General features: G+C 40.7%; 1 pseudogene; it reads right to left on the bottom strand.

The window, feature by feature from the left end:
• Positions 1–522: 522 nt before the first annotated feature.
• Positions 523–9738, bottom strand: part of LOC101997218 — a 163830-nt pseudogene continuing 154614 nt past the window's right edge.

The following is a 9738-nucleotide window of genomic DNA, read 5'->3' as shown; positions in this document are numbered from 1 at the left end:
TGGCAAGCTTTATTCAGATTTTAAAGGCTGCAGAGAATACATCCACGTCTGTATCCAACCCCATCTCTACAGTCCCCGGACAGACTCAGGTAGCCTCCCTCCAGCCTCACTCTTGTCTTCCTCTTTCTTGTCCTTCCTGCCATCCTTGGTTTGTGTGGGACGATTGTCTAGATTCTGTCAATTATGTTTTAAATAAATGCTGATTGGCTAGTAGCCAGGCAGGAAGTATAGGCGGGACAACCAGACAGGAAGTAAAAGCGGGTCAATGAGAACAGGAGAATTCTGGGAAAAGGGAAGCTCCCTCTGCAGTCCTTTATCCAGACACAGAAGAAGCAAAATGTGACTGTCCCACTGACAAAGGTACTGAGCCATGTGGCTAACAAATGCTAGAATAATGGGCTAATATAAGTCTATAAGACTTAATAAGAAGCCTGAGCTAATGGGCCAATCAGTTTATAGTTAATGTAGACCTCTGTGGATTTCTTTTGGGATTAAATGGCTGGGGGGGCAGCAGGACTGGAATCACTGACAACACTTGGTGGCCTGGGAGCCTACGAAGCCCACTGCATTTCTTACAGCTTCATTGTTGGGTTCCACACCTGGAAGGTTCTCCAGGACACTCTAAAGGAATTCTGGTCTTGCATCACATCATAGTCCTCCTTTTTGAATGGCTCAGATGAGTCCGTGGCTGAGCTGGGTCCTGATTCTGTGCTCCCTGATGGACATCTACACGGCGTAGGCAATCTGCTGCCCTTCAGTCATGCTGCTTAGGTCAGGAAGACTAGCATGGCCAAATTCCTGCTGGCTGATGGTCATCTTCAGGAGGGCGTGTCCAAGTCTTCAGTCGCAAATGTAGCAATTCCAGCCTAAGCTGCAGAGGCTGCAGCAGCCCCTTGAGTTTCCTCTTCCTGCCACTGTCACTGCTCTTTCATAGAAACTCAAATAGATAGGGCCAACTCAAGATCAACACTGGGGTCTACTGCAGACCCCAAATCACTGGCACCAAGCCCCAGCATGGTACTGCCTTCAGCATCCAGAATAAGAGAAGTGATGAGGGCATAAGCCAATCTGGGCCCAGGGGGCACTGTCACCTGATGTGATGCGGTTCTGTTATTGCCATTCAGTGTGACCACAAAAGTTGCCAGTTCACCTCTTCTTTCCCAAAATTGATGACTTAAGCATTCTTTTTTTTCTTTTTTTTCTTGAGGCATTTGTCTAGTTTCAGTGGCTATTTCTCCTTGTCCTCCATGGGGTAACTCACAAAGGCAATGACGTGTATCTTGTGATTCTTGCTCTGCCGGTGCTTCAGAGCCAGAGGGGCCACTTGAATGCCCATGCAGAAGGTGATTCTGCCCTTGGCTCAATAGTATGGAGCTTGGAGAGGATGTGGCCAGTGTCAGCGGTGAGTGTGGTCAGCACTTCACAGTCATTGGCCGGAGTGATGAGGCCCACGTTATTCTCAAAAGTTGCTTCGCAGCTGTGAGTTCAAGAGGTAAGATAAGGACACTCTGCTGGGGTAGCAACTGGGTGAGAAGGAAGTCTCCATGCCGTATGCACTACTAACTGTTGTCCACAACAAACCGTAGTGCTCTCCGACACCAGATTACCACCTTTCCTCTGTGGACTGGATCTGAAAGTCTTGTTTATTTTTTATTTTTTAAGATTTATTTTTATTATTTTTTAAAATTATGTATATGCAGGGGTATTTTTGTATGGAGGTATTTGTCAATTTTAATATCACTCAGAGAGACTGTCCCTTCTCTCGGAACAGCTCTGCTGACCTTCTCAAAAGTCACCTGGTTAAGCATGTTAGTTCCTGCCTCTGAGCTCTGCCCTCTTCTGCAGTTCCTCGTGTCTGGTTTTATGCCATGTTGATTTTTTTAAGTCAGGAAGAATGAGAACTCTGATTTCATTTCTTTTTACCACTGTTTTGGAGCCTTTTATAGTTCTACAGGAATTCTGGGATATAACTTTATATTTCTGAACAAATATTCATCAAGATTTTATCAGTGGCAGGTTCAAGCTGTAGATTTCTTAGGATGATGTAATCTTGATAGTAATAATTATTTCTTGAATGTGGGAGGTCTCAGCATCTTCTTTGATTTTGTTCAGCAAAAAAATTTGACGCTTTCAATGTATAAATCTCTTCTATCTTTGGTTAAGTTCACGTTATCTTTTTTTAAATATTTATTTATTTATTATGTATACAATACTCTGTTTTTTTAAAAATATTTATTTATTTATTATGTATACAATATTCTGTCTGCGTGTATGCCTGCAGGCCAGAAGAAGGCACCAGACCTCATTACAGATGGCTGTGAGCCACCATGTGGTTGCTGGGAATTGAACTCAGGACCTTTGGAAGAGCAGGCAATGCTCTTAACCGCTGAGCCATCTTTCCAGCCCAACTTTATCTTTTATAAATACTAGTGGAGTGAAATGTTCTTGTTTTTTTAGTGTAAAAAAATGTAACTGAGTGTTACAACTATTCTTTACTTTTTTCTTCAGCCAAAATTATTTAACCTCATGTTCTGTGGTCTTCCTACATTTCCATGCTAATCCTCATGAGTAGAATTAGTGCCTACACAAAAGCTGTATTTTTTGGGTTGCCTTTTCTTTCTTTCTTTCTTTCTTTCTTTCTTTCTTTCTTTCTTTCTTTCCTTTATCTTTTTCTTTCTTTCTAGTTTTAAAATCTATTTATTTATTTATTTATTTATTTATTTACTTTAGTTTTCAAGACAGGGTTTCTCTGGGTTACAGCTCTGGCTGTCCTGGAACTCTTTGTAGACCAGACTGGCATTGAACTCAGAGACCCGCCCACCTCTGCCTCCTGACTACTGGAATTAAAGGCCTGCCTACCACACCTGGCAAAAGTCTGTGCCACTTTTAATCTGTTTTAGAGGGTCTGAGATGGATGTATTTTCAGAAATGTAATCAATGAAAGTGAAAATATTCATGTATGTATTATTTTATAGATTACTGACTGCATGAATGACTTAAAATTTTAATTTGCAAATCTATACATTGTTTAAAGTAATGTAGTCACAGCAATGGTTTACAAAACTGTTATTATTTGGGTATAGAAGACTTAACTATGGACTTATACACTGTATTCAATTGGGCTCACCCTTAACCGCTAACTTGACAGAGAAGTGAAAGCAATAATGTGCCAAATTCTATTGTTAATTGTTCATCTAGGCAACAGAGATGTTTTTAGTTTAAAAAGTAAGTGATTTCACAATTTAACCAAAATTTATCTAGAATTACACAAAAGAAACCTACAAAACAATTTTAGTTATGGTTATAAATATAAAACAATGAAACATACAATTACAAATTTCTGATCTTTTGAAAGAGAAATGTGCCAAATAAAGTCCATTTAAGATTTATTACTATTTAAAAATCTGTGAAAATATGTGTCTGCATTGAATCTGCACGTGTGAGTTTATGTGCTTGCAGGGGCTAGAGTCATTTAATCTCCCAGTGCTGGAGTTATTAAAGGTTATAACCCTCCCGATGTGGGTGCTGGGAATGGAACCCAGATTCTTTACAAGAGTAGCAAGTGGTCCTAGACACCTAAGACATCTGCCATCTCTCTATCCTCCAAATAATGTTCAATCTATACCCATAGTTAAAGATGTGATTTGACTATGGTTTGCTACATCTTATGACCATGAGGAAAGTATCTTAGAAACAGGTTTGTAGGTGTTGAAAAGCATTTATAAGCATAACACTTATCATTAAATTGAAATTTAATTTTTACACAGGGGATGTCTCTTTTACACTTAGCAACAGCTAATGTCTGCTCAGTGGTTAAACCAGAAGAATGCCATTAGCCAACCATAATCTAGAATTCTTCATCAATGCTGAGCAACATGAAAGGAAACACTATTATTAATCACTATATCTAAATAACCATGGCATATGCAAGCACTAATTTGACTTTGGAAACCAAATGATAATCAATTAAAAAAAACTAAAGGAAAGTAGTTAAGGAACACTGCCAACCACCAAGTTGCCATACAGAATGCAAACATATTTTATATGGACCCTGAACAAGAGTCAGAAACAGATGAACAGTTTAATCACAGGGATAGATTGTATTTTCCATCTGCTTCTTTCGTAAACATAAGTTGCTTCCTGGACTCACTCTATTTCATTGCATGGATATATGTTTGAGGCAGAGGGGCAGTGCCTTAGCTATCCCAGTTTTATCTTATATTTTATTTGGCAGAGAAATCTCAAATTCCCCCACCTGTTCAAAGACCATTCAAAGGTACTTTGCTGGTGGCCATGTCAAAGGAGCAGCGGATGGCTGCTGAAGTTTGAGGTGTCAACCCACCGGGAGGAAAATCTCTGATGGGTAAATTTCACATAGGCAAGGCCCTGACACCACAAACTCCAGAATGTCTTTTCTTTCTGCCTTGCCTTCGCATATTTACCGCTGCCATCTTTCTAAAGTATCTGGCACGGCGTGAATAGGTGTGGGGAAGTCCCCGCTTCCTGTATATAATTGTAGCAATTTTTAATAAGTTTTTTTATTGTTTTGTTTTGGAGACAGGGTTTCTTTTTTTTTATTTATTATGTATACAATATTCTGTTTGTGTGTATGCCTGAAGGCCAGAAGAGGGCACCAGACCCCTTTACAGATGGCTGTGAGCCACCATGTGGTTGCTGGGAATTAAACTCAGGGCCTTTGGAAGAGCAGGCAGCACTCTTAACCTCTGAGCCATCTCTCCAGCCCCAATTGTAGCAATTTATAATAAAATTGTCCCATGCTAGCCCAGAATGTGGTATAATAAAGGTTTGTTTATTTAGGGGTAGACTCACAGAAAAAGCAGTGATCAGCAGTCCTCTGTGTGAGCGGGGAACTAGAACCAAACTGAGCAGCCAAGAGGCCCATGCATGCTTTATGTCTATATTTATAGTACATGAAACCACGCCCAAAGTGGGTCAGCATCTTAAAGGCTATTGACTGAAGGAGCTCCCACAGCATATAATGTAGTGTGTTTAATTCATATAAACATCCTCTTCTACCGGGTATTTTTGCCTGTGGATTATTATGAATTGATTTCTTCATATGCTGTACTATCTAATTGACAATATTAATGTTAGTTTAAATAGAGTTTTGATGATTAAAAAATAAAACAAGGAAATGTCACACAGCTAGAACACATGAGTTTCTATTGAAGAGCTTAGGTCAATGATTAAGAAAAACAATGTTTCAATAGCCCAGCTAGTTTAAATTCTTCTAATCTTAAAGTTGGAAGGTTTGCTCACAGGTTCCAGAGTGCTTCATAGCTGAAACAAAGGTTTGAAAATAACTTAAAGAAACACTAAAGTGCTTTTGTTAAATAGCATTGAGGTGAAAAACTCAAGAAGACAATCTGAAGCTTTAGAAAGGCACATGGTTGGGTGAGGAACTCTTTAAGGTCAATTATTATTGGTTGATGTACTGTCCTAGGATTGGTTCATGATCAAAGATGATGACTAACTCCTTGTACCCATTTTTGCCCATAATCTGCTGATGGGAAAAAAATACTGATGAGTGGGTATGCACCCCAAAGATTTAAAGTGGAGCTGACTCATTGTTTTCTGTGTATAAAAGTTTAGGTTTGTGATTACTTTAAGATTCCTTATAAGATTACCTTTCAAGATAATTTATAAAGTGATTGGTTCTTTCTTTGTGACCACAGTATGCAGCATGCCAGCAAAAGAAATGGCTGAGAAATTAACCTGTTTTCTCACACTCTCTTAATCTATGACAGGTTACTAATATGTAAATGTATGCTGGCTCTTGGGATGACTTTGTTTTAATCATGTAAGGGAGGTGAAAAACATGTTCTTACCTGTATTTATTATAGTCATTCATTTGAAAATTGGATGTAGTCACATTGTAATTTCTATGTTACCTGAAAGGTTTTGTTGGGGTATGTAAGTTGTACAGAAAAAAATATAAGGACAGAATGAGGAATCAGAATAAAAAAGGAAGAATAAAGAGAAGGTCTGACAGAAACCGTCAGGAGAGTCTTAGTGTCTTTTCCCCTACCTCCAGCCCCAGGTAAAAATTTTGTAGTACACCAGCTTCATGGATTCCCGTTGAGTCCTGTGCTGCTGGAGGCTCGTCCCCCATGCAGCAAAAGCTCCTGGAATTGAGAACATCCAAATTGCTCTTTAAATTTAGAGTCACATAGCTCAATTTTTAGAAAAGACCCTATTAGGGTAAGAGTGCTAGCCTGCCATGTGTGAAGCCCTGGGTCCAACCCTCAGTTATCACATCACAATTCATTTTTTAGACTTTCTGGCATAATTATACAATTACAATTATCTTTGAGTTGGAAAATCTACAGGCCTCCTTCTAATTTCTGTGGTTGTAAAGAACAACTCTGACTCCAAACACAGGAACCTCAATGACATGCGACTGCTTCTCCACTCTGTACTTCACATCTGTGCAAGAGCTCAGAGTGAAAATGCATTTTGTTTTCTAATTTCAGGAGAGAAATGGGGCAATGATCCAGGAAAGACAGCCACAGCCTAATGCTCTGGGGGATGTTTTTGTTCTAATGAATGTGTGTGTGAAGGAAGCAAAACTTTGTAGCAAAACTGAGGCCAGAGGACACTCTGAAAAGGCATGGACAGAAAAATAAAAAAGCTTCTTCTTCCTTTTCTTCTTCTTCTTCTTCTTCTTCTTCTTCTTCTTCTTCTTCTTCTTCTTCTTCTTCTTCTTCTTCTTCTTCTTCTTCTTCAAAAAATAAACCAAACAATCAGACAAGCAAGCAAGCAAACAAAAAAACCCAACAAAATTTTGTTTTAATTATCAAAAGTTCTGTATCTTCTTTTAGTTGTAAGGAGAACCTTTTGGGGTGTCAGTCCCAAGACCCTCTCAGGGTTCAGAGAAGAAGCAGCAGCCAGCAAAGGGCTCAGGATGTCTGAGGGTGAATGAATCTCTCATTCTGTGCTTTTCTGATTAAGTTTCTTTATTGTCCTGCTGTGATGCAAAGTTTCCAGTACACACACACACACACACACACACACACACACACACACACTCGCAATCAGCAATTCTCTGGCAATAGCAAGGTTGCAAGGCTTGAATTGCTCATAGTCATAAAACATATGAGAGTTTCACAAAGTGACACTGTCAGCTTTCTTTATGGCTCCCGTGGGGCGTGGCTAGAACAATTCCCAGGCAGAAAGTTTGTTTAGACAGCTTTAAATTCTAAGAAGGAAAGAGAAGGGAGTTTGCACGCTACATTCCTAAATGTGATTAACTAGACTGGAGGTTTGTGATTGAGAAATGGAAGAGAAAGGAGGGACGCAGTGATTAGCACTCTCTAGGTCCTGCTGGATGTGTGGCTCCTGGGAACCCTTCAGGGTAGCCATGGTGACTCCTGTAAACTCTGGAAGAAGATATTTAGAACCCGGTCAACGTCAGCATTTTTGTCAATGTTAGCTAGCTAAGAGGGACCTCTCAGATCTATGAATTATTTCTATCACTCTAAGCAATTAGAACAAGGGGAATTTATGGTTATCTAGTACAAAAATCTGGGGCCTCACAATTTCCAGCCGCCAATTCCAAATAGCAGTGTTTGTCCCCATGCCATCTGTGTCAAAATTTTTTATTTCTCCAGAGTTCGCTAAATGATCAATAGTATGTTTTTTTTGTTGTTGTTGTTATCTCTCAGTGTTAAGACACAATTTCCTAGATTAAAATCCTGTATCAATAAACCCAGGTGAGAGTAGGTTCAGGGTATCAGTGGCACCTACTGATAAGAGTTAGAGCAGGGGTTGACTGGGTTGCACTTTCCCAAATCTGTCGCAGGTGAATTCTGGACACCCCATCTTCCTATCCGTGAGGACTATGAAACAGCAAGCTCAGATGGCAATACCTCCTCTCAGCGCCTGTCTTTGAAGGTCCCAAATGTGATCTATTTCCAAAGCTCCTCTCCTGGTCAAATGTCCTCCCAATAAAAGGTAATTGCAAGGAGCTGAGTTCTTAGTTTATCTCAGTTAATGGAGTGGAGATTTGACCATGGGAACAAAGGTTTTTGACTGTGTGACTTTCTCACCAGGGTCTCACAGTGTGGGGGAAAGTTACCCAATACACCAACCAGTACTTGGGAAAAATTGTGACCCATAACTGGTGAATCTTTGGAGATGAATTCTACTAGAGAAGGAGAGTGCTAAGGTTTCACAGGGAATTTACTGCAAGAATGGCTACTATTCAAAAAAGTGGCTTGTGTCTGTGACTGCCTCCATCAAAATGCATTTTTCTGGTGGGTTGACCTTCTGATTGTCAGCTGAAATATTACTGCAGAGTCTTGTGGACCTCAGCATAATTGTAAGATTAAAGTATGATATGGTATTGCCCTCTGTATGCTGTGAACACCATTGGTTAATAAAGAAAACTGGCTTGGCCTGATAGGGAAGAACAGAGATAGGTGGGGGAAACTAAACTGAATGCTGAGAGAAGGAAGACAGAGTTAGAGAGAAGCCATGTTGCCCTGCCAGAGACAGATGCCAGAACTTTACCCGGTAAACCACAGCACATGGCAATACACAGATTAATGGAGATGGGATAAATTAATATGTAAGAGCTAGTCAATAAGAAGCTAGAGCTAATGAGTCAAGTAGTGATTTAATTAATAAAGTTTCTCTGTGAGTATTTTGGGTCTGAGCTGCAGGGTGGCCAAAAACCAACAAGCAGCCTCCCCACAATAAAAGTACTCATCAGAAGTAAAGTCAAAGTAGGCTGTTGAATGGCAAGAAACCACCACTCTGAAGACTGTTTGCCAAGAAGTTCCTGCAGTGAGCTCAAAGCAACAGTAACCAGATTGCCCAGCAAAAGCTTTCCTTCTGTTACTCTGCAGTGTCCCTTTCAATACTCTTATGGACCAAAGACACATTTCATGCCTTTAGAGGAGTGATGCTTACAAGTGCTTTATGATGGAAGGAGAGACTTGGAGAGACAACTGGAATCAGGGGCATCTCTGGGATGAGATAAGAACCTAGTGCAATGGAACTCTCAGGGTGAGCCTAGCTAGGACTCCTAGCAATGGGAGATACTGGCCATCTCCTGTAACTAGGCAAGACTTCTACTGGAAGGATTGAGACACCAACCCAGCCACATTACCTCAGACCTATATTTGCCTTGCCTACAAGATATGCTGGGCCCAGTGTGGTGCAGAAATTATGGGAGTGGCCACCCAATGACTGGTCCACCTTGAGACCCATAATATAGATGGGAACCCACCTCTGATAATAACTGCAGCACCAGGACCCAGAGGATGAGCAGCCACCTAGGATAGAGCCAAATATGACTGACAAAAAGAAAAAAAGTCAATGAAATGTTTCTTAATGGTATTTTTTTTTTATTGAGAAAAGGAAAAAAAAAGTATTCGCCTCCTCCCAGCCTCCCATTTCCCTCCCCCTCCTCCCATCTTTCTCCCCCTCCCCCAAACTACTCTCCCCCTCCCTCTCCAGTCCATAGAGCAGTCAGGGTTCCCTGCCCTCTGGAAAGTCCAAGGTCCGCCCCCCTCCGTCCATGTCTAGGAAGGTGAGCAACCAAAGTGGCTAGGGTCCCACAAAGCCAGAACATTAAGTAGGGTCAAAACCCCGTGCCATTGTACTTGGCTTCTCATCAGCCCTCATTGTTCGCCATGTTCAGAGAGTCCGGTTTTATCCCATGCTTTTTCAGTCCCAGTCCAGCTGGCCTTGGTGAGCTCCCAATAGATCAGC

This window comes from Microtus ochrogaster, unplaced genomic scaffold (genome assembly GCF_000317375.1).
Source record: "Microtus ochrogaster isolate Prairie Vole_2 unplaced genomic scaffold, MicOch1.0 UNK22, whole genome shotgun sequence".
In the NCBI taxonomy this organism is placed as follows: domain Eukaryota; kingdom Metazoa; phylum Chordata; class Mammalia; order Rodentia; family Cricetidae; genus Microtus; species Microtus ochrogaster.
The sequence above is the reverse complement of the archived record's forward strand: the minus strand, read 5'-3'. Positions and strand labels throughout refer to the sequence as shown.